Raw genomic sequence first — 22,100 nt, 5'->3', positions numbered from 1 at the left:
TTAACCCTCATTGCCCCACCAAAAAACAAACAACAACAACAACAAAAACAAAACAAAAAGAATGTCACTACAGTATTTTGTGAAAGAAAGAGAAGATGGGTTGGCCATGTAGCAAGAATATGGGATGAGAGGTTGAAGGACAAATCCTTCCAGTTGTTATTTTTTAGTGTTCTTATCATTAATGAATGCTGTGTTTTATCTAAGACTTTTTCCTTATCTATTGGTATATTCATGATTTTTATGGGTGTCTTATTTATATGATTTATTATACCAATTGTTTTCCTAATGTTGAACTCTCCTTGCTTTTGTGGCATAAATCCTGCTTGGTTGTAATGGCTAAATTTTGGATATATCTTCTCTTTTATTTTCCAGTTTTTCACTAGATATTTTTGTATCGATAATGTCATCAAGTGATATTGACCTGACTATCATGTTGGTCAAGTATGGGATGAGAACTATAGATGTATCATAGGAACAGTACAATGCTACCTTTCTTAATTTGTAAAATGGTTTATTGTTGGTTATGATTTGTTTCCTAAACATTCTCTAAAATTCACCTGTGAATCCATCTGCATCTGTTTTTTTTTTCTTCTAATGTGGCAGATTGTTAATGGCGTCTTTGATTTCTTATTTTGATATTGATTTACTTTGGTTATTTATTTACTCTTTCGTAATATGGATATCTTAGACATCCATTTCTTTAATTTTATTGCATATAGCTATGAATCAGAATCACTAATATTTGTCTTTATTTCTTCTGAATTCATTGTGTTCTGTCTCATTTTTGATTTTTGTTAACCTGATTTTCCCTTCTCCTCTTTTTGATTAAATTTGTTGATGGTTTATCAATTTTATTGGTCCTTTAAAATAGCTTTTTAAATTTGTTAACTTAATTGGATTTTTATACTCTAGTCCATGGATTTCTCTTTTCATTTTGATGAGCTCTTGCTTTGTGCTTGGTTTCAATGTATTAATTTGTACACTTTTGAATTTCCTTAACTGCAAACTCAACTCATTAATCTTACCCTTTTTCCTCTTGTTAATATAACTACTTAGGGATATAAATTTTCCTCTGAGCATTGTCTTGGCTGCATTCCAAAAATGTTGATATGCCATATTTATGCTGTCATTTTTAATATGATTTGTTATTTTTTCTATAGTTTTTCTTTAAACAAAATAAGTGAATGATCTCTATAGATGTGTATCTTTTGATGATATTTCTTACATTGTGTCATTCTCAATTTTTGTCTTTCTGAATTTATTTTGAACTTTTGTGCCATCACATATAATCAAGAATTGTGACTATCCCATATTTATTTGAAAAAAAAATGCCAATTTCCTACTTTTACCATTTTTTTGGTGAGGCAATTGGGGTTAAGTGACTTGCCCAGGATCACACAGGTAGTAAGTTTTAAGTGTCTGAGGCCGGATTTGAACTCAGGTCCTCCTGACTCCAGGGCCAGTGCTCTATTCACTGCACCACTGAGCTGCCCCTAGCATTGTTTTTTGATAGCATTAAGTACTATTTCTTCAGTATTCTGTTTAAGTATATAACTTTCTTATTTCTCCTTTGGTTTGATTTATTATGCTCCCTTCGTACACTTTTGAGATCCTCCAGTATTTTTGGTTTTCTCTGTAATTCTTTTTGTAATTCAGTTACAAAACATTCTCTTACAGATTTAGTTGCGATGCCATTAGGCACATAGATTTTTTTTATATCGATTTGTAACCTCACATTGCCAACTCTATCTTTAAATATTCCCTTGTTTTCTCTCATAATGCTTTCTTTCCTTTGAATTCAGCTTTGTTCACTATCATCATTGGAGTTAGCCAACCATGGTAAGTTTTCATTCCTTGAATGACTGGAAGGTATGGAACTGCACAGTTTCCAAAGAATTGTGTAGTGGTGTAAAACTATCATTAGAGAGATATTTTTGGAGAAAGGGATAACCAATGGATAGCTTTCCTACTCCTATGGTATCCATAGCATGTCAGGAGATCTAATGGAACACATGAAGGTTGTGCTCCTTATGAAGGACTTATAGGAGGACAAGGATGAAGGTTACCAAATATGAGAAAGCATAGGTTCTAGTCTGTACCATTGGAGGAATCACCCACGTTGAAGAAATCACACCTGCACTGATGTATCTAAGCATCATCTCTGATACCATGTAATGTCTTTTGGCATTTATAGGCATGTTTCTTTTGGGCAAAAATAATATTGGGCTTATTTTTTTGCTTCCTCCATTTTTATGCCATTTGTTCTCCAGGAAAATAATTCTGTTTTTCATTGAATCTCTTGTTTTCTTCATATTTTCTATGGATGCTGAATGAATGTAAATCAAGGGCCTTCTTGATTTAGGTATGAGAAAGGAACAAGCAGATTTTCACAAATGATATTCTACAGCAGAACACATCTTTATAGTCACAGATTTGACTGAAAGGCATACATTAAAATATGAGCATTCACTCTTTCTGCAGTTGTCTGAAAAATAAAACAAACCAAAAGCAAAAACATTTGATTTAGCCAAGTACAATACTGCCATCTTCCAACAAGGTATCTCCCACCCATTTGTCAAAATGACACAAGATTCTTTAAAAGATGTCACAATAGATACAGTGTTATTCAGTATCCAGTAAGACTTAAAACATGGAGATGTATGCTCTCCAAAGGTGTTTGTCACTGTCATGTTGGAAATATAGCAGATTGCAAGTGGAAGAGGGATTCCCAAAGAATAAGATGCTCTTGAATGAATTGCATCTAGCCCCAGAACGTTGCATATTCTTATATGAGACCCATGTTCACTTAACACAATTCAGCCTAGCTTTCCACACTGGTAAGAACCAAGTGGATTATTAATTCACATTGTCCCATGCATTTGGCTGGATGGCCCATACAATTAGTCTATCAGTAACGTGTTTTGAAAAGATATTGTGCCTGTATGATGAGGGAGACCCAGAGTTGGGCAGGATGAGGGTAGTGTGCTGGTTTACTTTTGGACATTGCATGATGCTTCTTTTTTGGGGGGGGACATTGAGGCCTAAGTGATTTGACCAGGGTCACACAGCTAATAAGTGTCAAATGTCTGAGACTGGATTTGAACTCAGGTACTCCTGAATCCAGGGCTGATGCTTTATCCACTGCAGTGCCACTTAGCTGCCCCCTGTATACTTCTTTTAAGGACCCCAAACCTCTTTCAGAAACTAAGATCTATCTTTTAAAAATATTTATTTACTAGTTTATTTGTTCGTTTATTTTAGCAACAGTATTCTTCTGGTGATACTGTGCAGCAGGGGAAAAGATAGAAAAGACTGAAATATTGAACTCTCTAAACTGTTGAATTTCATTATCATGTTGTCCAGAGATTCCTTAGTAACACTCCATTCCTTCTTTATTTCACCTCATGATATTTCCCCCCAATTTTATTTCTTTAATTTCATCATTGTGGTTATTATCCATTTTATTGTGTCTTGAGGAAATTCTACCTTTGTTTCTGGTGCAACTACTGTTGGTTTCTTTTCACTGTATTTTTCTTCTGCCTTGGCTTCTTTCAATCCATAATAGTTTTTCATTCTGTCAGAACTTTTGCTTGTTCATTTCTTTGAGGGCTTAAAAAAATTCTTTTGAGGATTTCTGGGTGTATTGCTTCTTTTTGTCATTGCTCTTGCCATTTCTGAAGGGAATGTTGAGGAGCCCTGCTCCTTTGCAGTCCTTCATTCTGTCAACTTCCAGAGCTCTTCACATTTTTCCATACAGTTTCTTAAATCTCTCCTCTCTCCTGTTGGAGACATGTGGCCATACCATCAAACTTGGATGTCTTCTAAAGATATGGCAAACATTCTCTCAGTGGTGGTCCATGAAGTACCTTGTTCCCTGGGCCTCAGGTCTCCCTTTGAAGAAAGTTTTCTCTCTCTCTCTCTCTCTCTCTCTCTCTCTCACTCACACACACACACACACACACACACACACACACACACACACACACACACACACACACACACACACACTGGCTCTGGGGACAGCCTTGGGAAATACCATTCTAGGCCAAGAATCAGACTGCTACTTTCTGTAATTTGTCAGTTCACAGGAGAGGAGGCAATGTGATATAGTGGAAACAGTTTTGGGCCCTTTAAGAAAGGGGTACTTAGCCTTTTTGTCCTTCTGCCGTGTACATGGCTTTTGGTTCTATTTGGGCAGAGAGGTGTGCTTTCTGCCACAGTTTTTATTGTGTGAGTGGGCACCTGTGCCCACATCGGGTGGTATTGCTCAATCTATGTCAGTGCTGATGGACAGTATGGGCTTGGAGAGGGAGGATGGGATAGTGCAAGGAGCCCTGGACAGATTGCTATGAGGCCTGGCTTCTGATACGATAAACATTTAGTAAGTACTTATTATGTGTCAGGCACTGTGGACTTTGTTGTGGATACAAAGAAGAAAAAGAGAGGCAGTTCCTGTTCTCAGGGGGCTTATGATCTAAAGGAGGAAGCCAGTACAGAAAAGGAAGCTGATAAGGGCAGGGGCAACAGAGGACACTTGGTGACAGTGAAGTCAAAACCAAGCAAAGCATGTGATAGCAAATGAAGAGCTGGTTGGGATTTTGAACCCTCTAGAAAGGGACCTTGTCATCAAGGACCATGCACTGTATCAGGGGACGCAATGTGTACATATACCAGTATGTAGAATCAATGCAAAATGATAGAGAAGGGTTATAAAATAGAGAATCTCTGAGAGAGGATTAGTGAAACATTATATATCCTAGTTCAAGGATTAGAGCGGTCCTCAGAGGACCTTTAGTCCAACTGCCTCTCTTTACACAGGAAGAAGCTGAGGACCAGGGAGAGGAAGGGCCTTGGCCAAGGTCCACATCTGAAGTCACTGATCGACAGCTGGAAGAGTCTTTAGAGGTCCTATAGTCCAAGCCTGTCCCCTCATTTCTGAGATGAGGCAGCATCAGTTGTTAGAACACATAGATCTGAGTACCACATCTGCCAGGTGCTTGCCATAGGTCTTTGGACCACCCACTTTGCCCTCTCAGCCTCAGTGTCCTCAACTGTGAATTGGAGACAATAATAATACTACTCACAGAGGTTATGGGAGGGAATCATTCTGCTCTTTTCTGGGTTAACATTCTGCAAGTAGCTAAGGATAAAGTGACTGGATTTCTTCAGAAAGGATTTTTGGTGATGATTTTATACATATACACACAGATAAACCCATACCTATACACATACTCCACACACAAGTACACATGCACACACGTACACACCACATAACACACAGATATATGTCTACATATATCTATATATATATATATGCCTACAATGTGTGCACACATGTGTATATACGCACATAGATATACAGATATACACACATACACACATATGATTGTTTACCTCCCAAGTAGCCTCTAACTGCTGTTTGCTTTTCCTCCACTCATGCCATTCTGTAAAATGATTAAACAAATGAAAACAGACTTATCTCCAGCCCCCTCTCTCTCTAAAGCCTAGATCAGATTGGCTTCACTGGACTAAGCTTTCACCAGTACTTTTATTTGAATGGAGTAAAAACAAAAAGGTTTCCATGCCACCCACAGTACCCCCACCTCTGAATTGTAAATGCCCCGTCTCCCCAGAGGACAGCTCGGTGTATCTCTGAAGGTAGTCAGTCATTTTTCATTAAGCAGTGATTTGATTAGATAAAAATAAAAGTTGCTTGAGCATTCATTTTTCCAGTGGTGCATAACTAATTTATGCAAATTCCAGTGGTGCTAATCTGCATGCACACTATCAAAGTGTGATTACTAAACCATGTGCACCTGTATTGAAGTTTAATCAGGTACAAATATTAATGGCAAGAAGAAAGCTTTAAACAAAAGGCACACAGCTGTCTGCCGTTGCTAGACTCCTAGCTTGGGTGGTTCAATGGTAATCTGGATGTTTTCAGCCTCGACAATGGCCCTTTCTCCGGAAACACAAAACAATGCAATTGGATTCTCTATTGGTGCTCTGGCAAGATGGAGGGGATGAGATTTTCGAGAAATGCTTGGCGCTCAGTTCCCTAGTCCACTTTCAATCAAGTCATTTGAAATGCCCAAGAAAGCCATGTGCTCAGGGAGCCAGTATCTTTTCCTTGCTCCGTAGATGTTAGGAAATACACCTGTGGGTCTCTCTCCCTCTCAGATCCCTTCCTGCAAAGCTCAACACTGGCCATCCAGCCTCTGATTCACTGCTGTCTCCTCATGTTCTCTTAGTTGTTTTGGGGGTGTCAGTCTCAATAGACCTCCATGATGGGTTATATACTTTGCTTTGGATGCCACCCTACTCCTTCCCTTCTCCCCCAAGTACCCCAGGCAGTGTTAGCCTAGCATAGGTGCTTAACAAATGCTTTCTGAATTAGTTGATCAGATAAATATTGAACTTGAACCCTGGAAAGCGGATAGTATATCGATGTCCAGTGTATATAATGCAGAGCAGTGGAAAGTTTGCTGAATTTGTAGTCAAAGGACCTTAGCTCAAATCTTAGCTCTCTCACTTGCCTACTGTGTGAACTTGGACAAGATCATTTCCCCCAAGTCCCCATGCTCCCAGAGCCTCAGTTTCTTCCTCTATAAAATGGGGAAGTTGAGGCCCTGCCAGCTCTAATTCTCTGAATGCTTATCTATTCTACTGAGGAAAATGAAAGTAAATAAAGTCATGTATGTACATAGTTTTCCATACATTTAATATGCATTTAAACCCCAGTCATCTTTCAAGGCATACCTCAGTTGGTACGAAGATTTCTTTTAGTTTACCAAAAGGATATGAACACTCTCATGAAGTACCATGATCCTTCATCCCCATATCTTTTAGGTACTTATAGTCTATTTTGTATCACAGTGGGCATTTATTTCCTTAATTTTTTTTCTTTGATACCTGTTGTTTTTATGGAAGCTATATTTGCCCTCATCCCTGTTCTATTTCTTCTGTCTGAGAGCTCCTTGAATTCAAGGGTGATGTCTGATTTTGACCTGTATATAGTAAATACTCAAAAAAAGTTTGTTGAGTTAAGTGAATGAATGGTTCATTTTACTCCAGTTACTCCCTTTGGGTATCATGCCAACACTTGGCCTCATTTGGGTATAATGTCAATATTTATGCATCATTAGCGTATCATGCAAACGTTTGGGCATAATGTCAATATTTGGGCCTCACCGAAAAACCATGTGATGACCTTTTTATTTCTTTGTTTCCAATGTCTTCGAGAACTTGAATTAATTCTGCAGATTCCCAAACATCTTTGGCATGGGAAGATAAAAGCCACATCTCCTTCTCTAGAAGGAGATTCTTGAGGGTACCCTGCTTGCCATTGTTTTCCCATTATATTTAGGGAGCACAGTGGATAAAGCATTACACTTGAAATCAGAAAGATCTGAATTAAAATCCAACCTTAGACGCTAGCGGTGTGACCCTGGGCAAATCACTTCACATCTTTCTACCTAAAGTGAAACAATTTGGCTAACCTTCATTTTCAATATCAATGTTAGCCATCATCATTGTTTTGTGATTTCCCCCTAACCCCCACCCCCCTTCCCAGTCTGAGTTTTAGTTAATAGGCAAGGTCTAAAGATTGAGTCTTGAAGCCCAGCCTAGCCCTCTTAATTTACAAATTTTCCGGATGAGACAAAATCCTGTTTCCTCATTGCCGATTTTTGAGGTAGCTACAGCATGTGTCCCTCCCCCAGTGTTTCCTTTGGAAATCTGATAGTTCTCATGTTCTGAGCCACTGTCTTGGTGACCTTGACAATAGCCAAATGGGTTTTTTGGAGCCGGTTTCCAGAGAAGGTTAATCAGGATGGCAGAGGATTTCAAATCCCACCAGATGAGATCAGTTGAAGGAACTGGGAATGATTAATTTGGAGAAGAGGAAATGAGGGAGTGGAGAAGAGGACTGGAGCATGGTAACTGTCTGCAAGTATTTGAAGGCTTGTCATGTTCTTGGAAAGTTTGATGGAAGGATTGGATTCTCACCCAGAATTTTCCCATGAAGGCAACTGGTGATGCAGTAGATCAAACATGAGGTCTGCAATCAGGAAGACTTGAGTTTGAATCTAGCCTCAGGCGCTAAGTAATTTTGTGACCTTAGGCAAGTCTTTTAACCTTTATCTCCCTCAGTTTCATCATCTGTATAAGGATATACTAATAGCACCTACTGCCTGGGAGTGTTGGGGGATCAAATGAGATAATATTTGTAAAAGCACTTAGCACAGTGCCTGGCTCACAGTAGGTACTTAATAAATGCTTATTTCCTTGCCTTTCCACCATGGGCCTTGAACTGGGGATGCTGAGTGCTTCCTCTCTGTGCCTGTTTCTGTTTGAATCGATTACCTTCCCAGTGGACCTGGTTGGCTTTAAATAACAACTTGTTTCAAAGAGAATATAACACTGCTGGGCTGCCAGAAGATACATCAGTCAATGGGAAAAACAGAGCATTTATGGAGTGCTTATGATGTACCAGACACTTGTGTTAAGCATTGGAAACAAAAATGAAACGAAGAACTGCAAGAGCCTATATTCTAATGAGGGGTGACACATGAAAGACAGCTAGAAAGTGGGAAGGTAGCCGCATGGGAGAAAGACTGCTGTTGTGGGAAGGTGGGGAAGACCAGAGAGTGGAGTTGGGAGTGAAGGAAATATGGCCTCATGAAATGGTGTTCTGGGTGATGGAGTCATAAATCAGAAGACAGGGTTGTAGGGTAGAGACATCTCCTGGGGCGGGGGAGGGGTGAAGGCTGTTGTCAGGAAAGTAGAGGCAAGATGTGGGTTCATATCTTGTCTCTGATGCTCAATGACTCTGTGACCCTAGACAAGTCATTTGCCCTCTGTGAACCTCAATTTCCTCATATGTAAAAGAGGCATTATAGTATTTTTCTACTATGTATTTTGCAGGATAATTGAGAGGTTAAAATGAAATAACAGACAGAAAGTGCTTTTGGAAACCTTAAAGCACTTTATAAATGTCTATTATTGTTGTTGTTATTATTTAATACTTTATTCCTCTGGGTCCCCAGGGACTAAAGAAGAAAGCTAACCTCATGGTAGAAATAGATAGTTAATATTAATCCATGGCATAGAATTATATATGTCTCTGAATAAGAATGGTGTGACCTAAAACAAACGACTAGACTTCTCCCATGGATTCTCCCATTGTTTACACAGTCACTTCACAGTGCCTGTAACACCATCTTGAAGTGTCAGGCTGCTTGGAGAGCTATTCCTAAGCTACAAGGGCCGTCTGTCTCTTCTAAGAGCCACTGGGCTTCTCCTTGCTTGATTATTACCAGGGCTATAAAATCTCCCCAGTGTCAGATTAACCCAATTCAAACATTGATTTCACTTATTCTTTATATAACTCTTTCTAAAAATTAAAAAAAAGTTAAAAATTATTTTATTATTTTTTGCAGGGCAATGAGTGTTAAGTGACTTGTCCAGTGTCACATAGCTAGTAAGTGTCAAGTGTCTGAGGCCAGATTTGAACTCAGGTCCTCCTGAATCCAGGCTCCGTGCTTTATCCACTGTGCCACCTAGCTGCCCTTCTTTTTTTTTTTTTTTTTTTTTTGAAAGATGATCACCTAGTCCATCTGGACAGGTCTCTTGGGAGGGACTGGCATTTTCCATACATAAGGATCCCTGTGGGCTGTGTATTGACTTAGTTCTAAAATGTAACATCTGGGGGCAGCTAGGTGGTGCAGTGGATAGAGCACCGGCCCTGGAGTCAGGAGGACCTGAGTTCAAATCCGGCCTCAGACACTTGACGCTTACTAGCTGTGTGACCCTGGGCAAGTCACTTAACTCCAATTGCCTCACTAAAAAAAAAAAAATGTAACATCTCTTTTTGTTGTGTTTCTATTTATTTTGTTAAATATTTCCCACTCATATTTGAAGCTGGTTCAGGTCACACCAAGGAGCATTGTGGGCCACATACAGTCCACTAGCTAGGCTATGTGTTTGATACCACTGGTATGGCAGATAGAGGGCTGGACTTAAAGTAAGGAAGACTCAGGTCTAGATTCCACCTCAGACACTTACTAGCTGTGTGACCCTGGCCAAAGCTCTTAACTTTTCTGGGCCTCATTTTCATCATCTATAAAATGAAGGGGTTAACCTTCTTAGGTCTCTTGTCTTTCTAGATCCGTAATCTTGAGTGTGTGACCTTGGCTGAGCCATTTCCCTGTGTTTCCTCTTCTATAAAATGATGGAGCTAGACTGGGTGGCCTCTGAGGTGTCCCTCCCAGCTCTAGGATCCTATATGTGACTTTGGGCAAGTAGCTTCCCTCTTTGGGACTCAGTTTCTTCTCCTGTAAAAGGAGGGAGCTGGAGTAGATCTAGATGTGTCTTGTTCAAGTCCCTTTCCTTCCTAGGACTTAGTTTCCTCGTCTCTACAATGAGGGGGTTGGCCTAGATTTGAGGGTCCCTTCTAGTTCTAGGTCTAGGATCCTAGGGTCCTATACTCATTAAAGTTCACCGATATGTAGACATTAAGCCCCTGAATATCCTCATCTCAATCCATGTGTTGCAGTGTTTTTTCCCACCATCTCCCTGCATCCTGTCCTCCCCTTTGATCAAACTGTTGAGTACATTTCGGAAGCATGGCTGCTTCTGAGACACTAATGGTGTTTTTGTTGTCCTTGCCAGAGAGGCCTCCAGAACCTAGTACACCAGTGGCAGCAGCATTCCAAACTGAATGCCTATGGATTCCAGCAGATGCCCTGTTTCTTTTTCCTAGATGATGAATGACTTCGAGATGGTTAAAGGCCTTGTGCTGTTTGGTACTCTGGTGCTTTTAATAAACACCTCTCAATGACACTAATTAGGAAGGATGTTATTAATGGCTCCCACTCAGCCTTCCTTTGTGATGAAGCCAAAGGCTAGAACCCTTTTCAAGCTTCCAGTGGGCCAGGCCATGGGCTTGGCTTAGCTCACCAGTTCCCGGAAGTCATCAGTGAATCTCCACTACGGGTCCCAATGCTGAAAGACAAGCCAGGTCGAACGCTCCCATATTTGGATGAATTTCCATTTGTAGAGCTGCAGAAAACTCCCCTGGGCTCATCTCCGAGGAGCTTTCTAGAGATTGCCAAAGCTTTTGCAGTGCTGTTGGCAAGGGGAAGAACACCAAGCAGATGTTCTAGTACGATGGAGCCCATTCCTGAGAACTATTCTCGGGAAGTCGACAAGAGGGATTGGAAGGAAGGCTGGGTTGGAGCAAAGAGAGGAAAGAAATACTTGTGCTTCCACCCACCCACCCAAGAAATAAGTTTATGTATTATAGACTTAGTGGCTCAGATGTTCCAAGCTGCTGAAGAAACTTTCAACAGATGTAGTCACTAATTAATCACTTGAACTTTGCACGGATACTCTGGCACTGCTGCTAATCTCATGACAACTGGTTGTTTCCATAGCAAAGGTTTTGTTTTTCAATATTCCTGTCTTCTTTTCTCTCTCGTTCTTCATTTGAAAAATTCAGGGAATGCCTGGGTTGGAAGGTATATTAGAAGTCATTTAGGCCACTTCCCTAATTTTACAGATGGGGAAACAGGACCAGAGAGGGGAAGAAGTGATTTGCCTGAAGTCACACGGGTAGCCAGTGCCCCAGTGGATCCAAGATGACTTCTAAACATTAAAGCTATTATTGTTGGCTATTCTAAAATGAACCGTCAATAATTTTGGATATTTAGAAAGTGTTTGAAAGTTTGAAAATTACTTGTCATGTATTACCTCATTTGATTCTCATAACAACCCAGGGAATTAGGTATAATAGGTTGGTTTTTTTTTTCAGGGAGTGGGGGAAGGGGAGGGGAGCAATACCACAGCTGTGATTTTATTGTTTTGAGAAATTCCTGATGAGGAAGCTCCCCATACCAATGGGAATTAGCAGCTGTATTGTAATTTATAATCTTAGAATTTTGCTTAGAGAACCAGGAGGCTAAGAGATTTGTCCAGGATCACAGTACACTTAGGTCATTCTTTTTTTTCAGGGTAATGAGGGTTAAGTGACTTGCCCAGGGTCACACAGTTAGTAAGTGTCAAGTGTCCAAGGCCGGATTTGAACACAGGTCCTTCTGAATCCAGGGCCGGTACTTTATCTACTGTACCACCTAGCTGCCCCTGTAGCTAGGTGATTATTAGTGTGAGTAATGAATGCCCTGGAGCTGTGACATTATTTGAAACCATACCATGGATTTCTGTTGGGCTAGAACCAGTTGTCATATTTTACATAATTATAACTTTGAACTTGGATACCTGTTACTTGTTTACTGCATTGATTCAATATTTGCATTTATCAGGACCTAGCTGTATGTTTCATTGGCAGAACTGGAACCCCATTCTTCTTGACTTAGATATCAGCTCTCTTATCTACCAGACTGTGCTACCTGTCACTACCGATACCATCACCCCATTTTACAAAAGATGCCACTGATACTTGGGGAGGGTGTGACTTTCTGATGGTCATACAGCTAGCAAGTCTTATAGGTAGGATTTGAACTCATGTCCTGCTGACTTGCTGTCCTGTGCTTTGTACTCTAACATATTGCCTTTCTTAAACCAAGCAAGTTAGGCTCGAGAGATCCTGAAGCCATAGCTCAGTGTGAGCAGTAGGTTCCTCCCTCCCTCTCCCTCAGCATGCATCCCTGGCTTTTTCCTTTAGTCACTTTCCTTGAAGGCCTCTGTATGCCTGACATATTGAGGAATTACTATGCCAGAGGAATTGATTCGACTTTGTTGGCAAATGAACTTGCTCTTTATAAATTAATGAACAGAAGTTGGGAAGCTAAATTCTTCTGCAACCTCTGCTCTCTTTGACCTAAAGTCTGAGTATTCCAGGGTTTGAGGGTAGTCACTAGAAATGTTGGGTTTTTTGTGGGGCAATGAGGGTTAAGTGACTCACCCAGGGTTACACAGCTAGTAAGTGTCAAATATCTGAGGTCAGATTTGAACTCAGGTCCTCCTGAATTCAGGGCTGGTGCTTTATCTACTGTGCCACCTAGCTGCCCGCTAGAAATGGTTTTAATATGTCTTTTTGAAATAGTTTTGTGTAAACAGGATAAGTCAAGAATGAAACTCTTATAGTGGTAAGATATTGACATTTTCCATGAGAACAGTTTTTCTACCTCATTTTTTTTGTGGGGCAGTGAGGGTTAAATGACTTGCCCAGGGTCACACAGCTAGTGTCAATTGTCTGAGATCAGATTTGTACTCAGATCCTCCTGAATCCAGGGCCCCTAGCTACTCCCTTCCCCTGCCCCCCCACCTCATTTTCTAACTGAATGTCATGTGTTAGCAGATTTAGCCATTTTGGAAGTTTGTTTTCTTACCATTATTTTGCAGAAGGTAGGGACATTTGTGCCAGAAAATGGAACAATCAGGTAGGTTTAGAATTGGTTGGGTGGCCATCCTCCTGGTTGTTATTAATGGTTCTTTGTCAACTGGAAAGGAGATCTCCAGTAGAGTATCCCAAGGATCTGTGCTGTTGAACATTTTTCTTGGTGACTCACATAGTGGTATGGATGGCAAGGTCATCAAATTTGCAGATGATACAAAGCCTGCTGGGATAGCTAATGCACTGAATGTAGTGACAGGATCCTCAAAAGGATCAATAGGCTAGGACATTGGACTAAATTGAATAAGATGAAGTTTAATAGGGTTAGATGTATATACTTACATGTAGGCAGCTAGGTGGCACTGCAGTGGATAAGTGCTGGACCTGTAGTTAGGAAGGCTCATCTTTGTGAGTTCAAATCTAGCTTCAGATATTTACTAAGTAACCCATGGCAATTCACTTCCCCCTGTTTGCCTCAATTCCCCATCTGTAAAATGAGCTGGGGAAGGAGATGGTAAACCACTCCAGTATCTCTGCCAAGAAAACCCCAAATGGGGTGACAGAGTTGGATATGATTGAAAACGACTGAACAATAACAACTTGCCCAGTGCTTCTACTTTCTGTCCTCTTGTTGTTGTTGTTAATGTTTAGTCTTTTGGGGTGGTGGCTTCATGGATTCTGTGGGATTATGGGCTGCCTGAGACAGCCCTACTGCCTGTATCCACATAGGCCCATCGAGTAGAGCCCAAACACAGCAAGACATGAGTGGATGGATATTAAGGATTCTTAGGACCTGGGGCTAATGGTGTCCGGTGGCTCCATATCCAGTGAAAGGCTAAACTTCCTGATTCTTGCTAGATCCAGAAGACACTCTTAGGACTGAGTCCAAAACAGGTCAACTTTTTTTGGAGGGGGGGAGTAGGGTAGGGTAAGGGGAGCTTTAATGGAGACTTCCGGTTTACTGTGCTTCCTAAAAGACTTAATTCTTACCTTTCACAGGAGCCTGTTCCCTCCCAATTCCCCTCACTCCTATTACCTTTCTTCTGTGATTACTTTCTATTCATTATGTCCATATCTTGGATGGGCATAATTATTCACGTGCTATCTCCATGACAAGAACATGAGCTCTTTTCAGTCCGGGGCAGTGGCAGCATTTTTTGTCTTTCTTTGTATATCTCTTCAGTGCTCAGTGCCCGACATTGTGTGTTAATAAGGGCTTATTGAGTGATTGACTTAACAAGTATGTGATAGGGGAAATGTTTTTGATCAAGGAAGAGCCTGAGCCTCGACTCCTTAAATAACTGTCTGAAAGAGATCTGGGAGTTTTAGTGGATGTGCCAACAATGGGATGTGGCAGTAGAAAAGACAGCTTGATCACAGGCTCCATTCAGAGAACCTTGGCTTCCAGTCGAATGGAGGTTGTCAGCCTAGTGAACTGGGTCTTTGTTGGACCCTGTGTCATTTAGGGATCATTTGAAGGTACTGAATTAATCTTCACTAATTAGTTAATTAATCTTCAGAGGAAATGCTGTCTTCAGGCAATTCCAAAGGCCACCATATGCAGTCAGGACTTGACTTACTTCGTTTGAACCCAGAATTGAGAACCAAATATAACGTGTGAAAGTTGCAGAGAGGCAAATTTAGGGTTAATATCTGGGGAGAAAGCAAAAACAGAAGACCCAAATTTGTGGAACTGTCCACTGGATTGAGCTAGATGACCTCTGATGCCCCTTCCAATTAGGAAATCCCTTTTATGAGAGTGGGGAGGGAGAAGGGTGTGTTGCTTTTTGAAATTTTTAGGAATCAGTTGGGCTTTTGTAAAGTGGGGCTGGGTGGCAGTTTGATAAATGGCCCATCTCCATGGCTGCCCCTCACGATTGGTAGCTGACCAGAGAACAGTGATTTGGTCTCCCTCAACAGTCTACCTATCATCTTTCAAATTCCCTCCCCTAACAAGGCTTTGCACTACAGCAGTCCCTCAATGCTTAAAGGGATCTGGGTAATTAATAAGTGATTAATCATATTTATTGTTAATACTTCTACCGCCTCCCCCACTGCATTTTGAGGATCTGGATTAAGGCTTAATTTTCAACAGTTCCAATCAGATTGATGCCATTTCTCTTGGCACATTATAAGAGAATTGTAAAAATTGGTAACGAGAAATCTTGTGAACATTAAGGCCCATTTTAGGGGAAGTTTACAGTACTTTCAAATGAGCATTGATTAAATGATGAACCGATTGCAGAGAGGCCACTTATAAAATCGGGGGAGGGCTGGGGGATGGACAGTTTCCCTGCCAAGCCAGGGATGCTCATTAATGAACCAAGATAGCTAGAGAACTCATGAAGGGGAGCTTTTTCAGCTGAGTGTCCCCATTATCATGAAATTGGTAGGTCAATGGGCATTGTAATCAGATATTTATGATGGCAGCCAGTTCTAATGTTGTGTGGAAATAGTTGAACTACAGTTATATGGTCTTTGAATAAGATGCCACTTGCTAAGAGCCTTGAATATGAATTGCAAATTCCCTCCCGCAGACTGAGTTGCTTCAAACATGCACAGAGAGGATTGCTTTCAAATAAGTTTTGCAGAGTTTCTTACCATGAGTCCTTTTTAGCTAATGGCTGGTAGAACATGCCTGTCTTACTTAAGCATAGAAGAGCATGGTTGTGAATACGGAAATATCTGTGAGTATCTAGTGGAGCAAGAATGGTACAGTGGAAAGAATGTTGGATATGGAGTTGGGGAACCCGAGTTGAAACCCTGGCTCTATTATTTAATTACCTGTGTGACCTTGGGCAAGTCATTTCCTCTCAATGGGCCCCTCTTTCCTTTTCTTCCAAATAAGGGGATCAGATTAGAACAGCCTCTGAGGTCCTTCCCAGCTCTTTATCTAGGATCCTTTATGTGGTTTTGGATATGTCACTTTCCTTCCTTGGGCTTCAGTTTCCTTTCCTCCTTTGTGAAATGAAAAGTTTGTATTAGATGACTGAAAAAAGTCCTGTTTACCTCAAATCTCCTTTCCTTTGAAAAATTGTTGCTATTCATCCTTTGTTCTTGAAGGGGACCAATACCATCAGGAGGTTTATGGCTTGGCTTGCAAGTGAATTGGATTTAAGTGAGGCAGAGCTGGGCAGAGTCATCAGCCTCACTCTCTCCTCTAGAATCATTGGGAGTCCAGTGAAAAGAGAGAAGTCAGGACAACTGGCGATGGCTCTGCTCTTTGAAAGAAAACCTTAGCAAACTAGGAGGTATGAGTGTTGTGCCTTGAGTTCAAATGAAGGATTAGGGAAGACTGCTCATATAGAAAGAGAGCAAGGGCTTGAAGGGTTTGTAAGCTTTCATTAGGCAGTAATGGACAAAGGAGATTCCTGCATTGATAGGGATTGGACTGGATTGGATGGTGGCCTTAGAGGGAAGTCACTTCTGTACCTGAGGTTGAGAGCAGTGACTTCATGGATTCTGTGGCTTTTGGGCTGCTTGCGATAGGCAGCCCTGATGCCTATATCCACATAAACCAGTTGCATAGAGCCCAAATAGAGCAAGGTGTGAATGGATATGAAGTAGCCTTAGGATTTGGGGCAAGTGGTATCCAGTGGACATATATCTGTCCAAGGCTGAACTTCATGTTTTTTGTTTTGTTTTGTTTTGTTTTGTTCTTTTGGCTGGGTAATGAGGGTTAAGTGAGTTGTCCAGGGTCACACAGCTAGTAAGTGTCAAGCATTTGAGGCCAGATTTGAACTCAGGTCTGCCTGAATCCAGGGTCGGTGCTTTATCCACTATGCCACCTAGCTGCCCCCTGAACTTCCTGACTCTTGCCAGATCCAGAAGATATTTTGAAACAACTGATTCCAAAGTAGGTCAGCTTTTTGGGGGCAGGGGAGGGGGAGGGACGGGGTGCTTTAGCAGAGCCTTTTCCCCCCTCACACGTTCCTTGTCCATGACTTCTCCATCTCCCCTCCAGTAGCTCCCACTCAATGAGCTGAGTATCTCCTACTTGAGCAAAATGCTTGTAAATGTTAATAACTTATTCTCAGCCACATATTTCACACGTAGGAAAGCACATCATCTTGGGCTTTAAAGTTCAGCTGCTTCCTCAGTTTTCTTTTTGATAATATAACAATTTTTTATCGTTCTCATTTTCCTTCCAATTAAGAAGGTCCCTCTCCACTCCCCCCAGTCTCCCTTCATTTGTCCCCAACAGCCAACTATGATAATGTGCTAAACAATCCATTTCTTCTTCTTTGGGAAGGGCAGAGAAAGCCAGTGTTTGACCTGAGGTCAAATGGAGAGCATCTTGACCACAAGTGTCATAGAGGGACTGGAAAGGCAAGGCCATTGACATTTACAGTTGCAGTGGGAGAAGCACCAGGCCATAGGCTGTTGTAGAAGAGTCCTGGGTTCCAATTGCAATGCTGCCACTAACTGGTTGTGTGAATGTCCCCTCTCTGGACCTCATTTTCTCCATGCTTGTAAGGAGAGGAATGCACTAAATAAGATCAAACTCCCTTCCTGTTCTGAAATTTGAAATCTCTAATTTGCCCCCATGGATGTTAGTAAAAAGAGTGTGTGTGTGTGTGTGTGTGTGTGTGTGTGTGTGTGTGTGTGTGTGTACACACACAGACATAGGGGAGAGTGGCTGTTGTCTATGTGCATTTCAGGGCAAACACTAAGAGACTTTGGTGATAGAATAATTGATCGTTCCTGTCTTCCCTGGGCAGGCACTGAAGTAGCTTGGTATAGAGCAGAGATCAGCAAACTCTCCAATTTTTGTACAGCCCTCAACTAAGAATGCTTTTTTACATTTTAAAATATTATTATTTGGAGCAGCTAGGTGGTGCAGTGGATAGAGCATCGGCCCTGGAGTCAGGAGGATCTGAGTTCAAATATGACCTCAGACACTTGACACTTACTAGCTGTGTGATCCTTGGCAACCCCCCCCCAAATTATTATTGGTATGAATTTGAAATAAAAGTCTATTGAATTTTAAAATACAAAAAGATTCTTAACTAGGTTGGTCATAAAAAAGGTAACCTACAAGTCTCCTAAAATTCTAAAGAATCTTTCAACTAATTTTTCCTTATTGGCCAATAACTATCCATTGCATTCGTATGCCGCATGTTGTTCAATTGGACACATTTTTATTTCCAGCTTTTTTTCCTACAGACAGCATGGCTATGAATATTTTTGTATTTATTGCCCTTTTGCTTTCAGTAACGTTAAGCTATGTAAACTTTAAGAGCCATCCAAATAGATGGTAAAAAGATATGAACAGACAAGTTTCAAAGGAAGCTATCTAAGCTATCAATAACCATATGAAAAAATGCTCCAAATCACTAATTAGAAAAATAAAAATTAAAAACCCCTCTAAGGTTTCATGTTACACTTACTAGATTGGCAAACATGACTTAAAGAGGAAAATGAAAAGTGGTGGAGTAGATGTAGGAAAACAGGTATGATAAGTATTGTACCATCAGAAATTATGAAATAGGCACTTTCAGAACAAATTGAGAAGACCTTTATGAACTGATGGGGCAGCTAGATGTTGCAGTGGATAGAGCATTAGACCTGAACTCGGGAAGACCTGAGTTCAAATACAGCCTTAGACATGTAGTAGCTATGTGACCCTGAGCAAGTCACTTAACCTTGTTTGCCAGTAGTTTTCCCATCTATAAAATGAACTAGAGAAGAAAATGGCAAATGCATGAAGAATCAGCCATTACTGAACAACAACAAAAAACTGATGCAGAAGAGAGAAGAACCAGAGCAATTTGCATAATGGCAACAACATTTTAAAGAAAAAGGAACTTTGCAAGACTTTAGAACTCTGATTAATGCCATGAGAAACCATGAGTTCAGAGAGTTGGTTGATTTAAATTTCAGAAGGAGGCATGCATCCCTATTTGGGCATAGCCAGGCTGGGATCAGATTGCTTTGGGCTCTAAAGCTAGTAGTACTATAATTTAGTAAAAGGCAATCATAGAGGGGGCAGCTAGGTGGTGCAGTGGATAAAGCACTGGCCCTGGATTCAGGAGGACCTGAGTTCAAATGTGACCTTAGACACTTGACGCTTACTAGCTGTGTGACCCTGGGCAAGTCACTTAACCCTCATTGCCCAGGGGGAAAAAGGCAATCATAGAAAGGAAAAGGAACCAAATATTTATAGCAGCTTTTTTTCTTGGTAGCCCTGGGAACTAAGGGGTGCCTATCTCTTGAGGAATGGTTTAACAAATTGGGGTCTGTGTATGTAATGAAATATTTTGGCAACATCAGAAATGATGAATCTACAGGAGCTTAGGTTTGATTGAGGAAGATAATATGTGTATACATTTCATATAAGTGCTTAACAGAAAAAATATACATAGAATAAACACAATATAGTTGGACAGAAAGAGGAGAGGCACTAGCAGTTGAGTGTGAGGGGGTTGGTAGTAAAGAAAGGCTTTATTGTATAAGGTGATGATGGGAGAAATAAGGGAATTCTGTGAGGCAGAGATGAGGAGAATGTACATTCTAGTAATGGGGGACAACCACTGAAAGACATGAAGATAGAAGATGGGTTATGCCTGGCTTCCTACATTCCTTTCAACTGTGAACATTCTTATCTTTTAGCAACTTTGCTAGCTTGAGGGAAGTGAGTCATTAATGTTTAAAAAGAATTCATTATTTCCAGTTATTGGTGATTTCTAACATTTTTAAGGTGACTATTGATCATTTGTATTTCTTCTTTTGAAAACTGTTCATATTATTTGCCCACTTATCTATTAGGGATGTTAGTCTTTTTGTTTTATTTATTGGATATACAGATTTTTCACAATCCCTTTCTTTTCTCTTGATACTAGCTGCATTGCTTTTATTTTATTTTTTTTAGAAGCTATTTAATTTTATATGTAGAGAGTATGATCACAGCTGCTATCTCTGGTATTGATGTGATCCCTAGGGGGCTGCCCAAATATGCAGACTTCATCTTCACCTAAAACTGAAGCTTAATCTTTCTGTGTTTGTGCTCAACTCAGTTCTAGTTCTTCTGATATTGGAAGAAGTATATGCTCCCCTTACTTTTATAGGTCCTGGTCTTAGGGTATGCCCTCTGATTTACCTATGACTCAGTCAAATTTTCCTGAATATCATGTCCACACCTTCTATAAGGAAATCTCTTCAAAGGAAGAAAGAAGTTCTCATTATTTGATATCACAAAGTTTTCCAAGCTACTCATTCACACCCCCATTAAGGAAGTTTATTTACATATATAATCATGACTGGGAGGAAGCACAGTGTAGGAAGAACACAGTTTCTTCAGCTAGATGATCAGGATTTTATTCATGCCTCAGAAACTTACTACCTCTGTGACCTCAGGCAAATGACTTCACTTCTCTGGGTCTCCATTTCTTCCTCTGTAAAATGAAGGGGTTGAACCTGATGACCTCTGAGGTCCCTTTCAGCTCTAGATCTAGGATCCTCTCCCCACTCCAGACTGTCTTTCACTCAGCTGTCAATGGGATCTTTCTAAACCACAGGGCTGACTATGTCACCTCTGACTCAATAACCTTGAGTGGCTTCCTGCTTTCCCCAGGATCAAATAGAGAGTCTTTAGTTGGGCATTTAAAGCTAGCTCCACCCCACCTTTTCCCAGTCTTCCTACACCTTCCTCCACTACACACAGTTTACTCTTTGATCCAGTGACACTGGTCTCCTTGATGTTCTTCATAGAAACCTCTATCTCCCATCCCTCATGTCTCAAAAGTTTTCCATCCTTATCCCCAACTCCCAGCTTCCCCTGGCTTTCTTTACATGCCAGCTAAAGTCCCACCTTCTACAGGAAGTCTTTCCCTATCCCCTTTAGTTGTAAAGTCTTCCCTCTACTGATTATCTCCAATTTATTGTCTATATTCTGTTTGTACAGAATTGTCTGCATGCTCTCTCCTCCCTTAAATTGCGGGCTTCTTAAGAGCAGAGACTGGGTTGTTTTTTTTTTGTTGTTGTTGGTTTTTTTTTTTTTGCCTTTCTTTGTTTCCCCAGAGCTTAGCACAGTGCTAGGAATTTAGGTAATGTCTACTGACAGACTGTGAGGCTGGACATATCACTTTCTCTACACTTCAGTTTCCTACTCTGTAAAATGAAGGTGTTGAACTAGGTAGCCTATGAGGTCTCTTCAAGCACTAGATATGGGATTCTATGATTATTTGATTGTCTATTTCATCTTTTAAAATTTTTTTCTATTCCATGTTCCTAATTGTAAATAATAAAACTTTCCTTTCTATATTTTATAGTGTTAATTTTATATTGAAAATATTTACCTATTTGTAATTCATAGTACTATAAGGTATAAGAAGAGAGGCATGGATGTTTAGTGGACAGATGACCTGTAGGTCTTGGGTTTAGTTCCTCTTCTTGGCAAGTACTTGCTATGTGATCCTGGCCATGTTCTTTAACCCCTTTGTGCTTCGGGCAACTCCCTAGGTCTATAAGTGGCAGTCAGCAAAGCAATCTGTTTCTTTGTAGGGGCAGGATTCCTCCACCAGGAATTCCCTACAGTGGTGAAACTGCAAATCTGGACCACAGAAATGGTGCAGGAATGCTGATCTAAACCTCATTTTTGCCTAAGTACTTTCAGGTTTTATTGCTAGTTCTTGTTACCTAAGATGTACCTTTCTTAGTGTTGGAAAATGTTTAACAACTGACTCTCCAGAAAAAAAAAGTACTCATAAAATACTTGTCAGTTTAATCTGCATTATTAACATTTTCT

General features: G+C 40.6%; 1 protein-coding gene across 1 annotated transcript in view; it reads left to right on the top strand.

Moving 5' to 3' along the window:
- The window catches only part of IL1RAPL2 (interleukin 1 receptor accessory protein like 2), a 953,666-nt gene that overhangs the window by 170,458 nt on the left and 761,108 nt on the right, over positions 1–22,100 (top strand). The gene's annotated exons all lie outside the window — the stretch shown is intronic.

This window comes from Dromiciops gliroides, chromosome X, assembly GCF_019393635.1.
Source record: "Dromiciops gliroides isolate mDroGli1 chromosome X, mDroGli1.pri, whole genome shotgun sequence".
NCBI lineage: Eukaryota > Metazoa > Chordata > Mammalia > Microbiotheria > Microbiotheriidae > Dromiciops > Dromiciops gliroides.
Note: the sequence above shows the minus strand (reverse complement) of the source record. Positions and strands in the feature narration are given on the sequence as shown.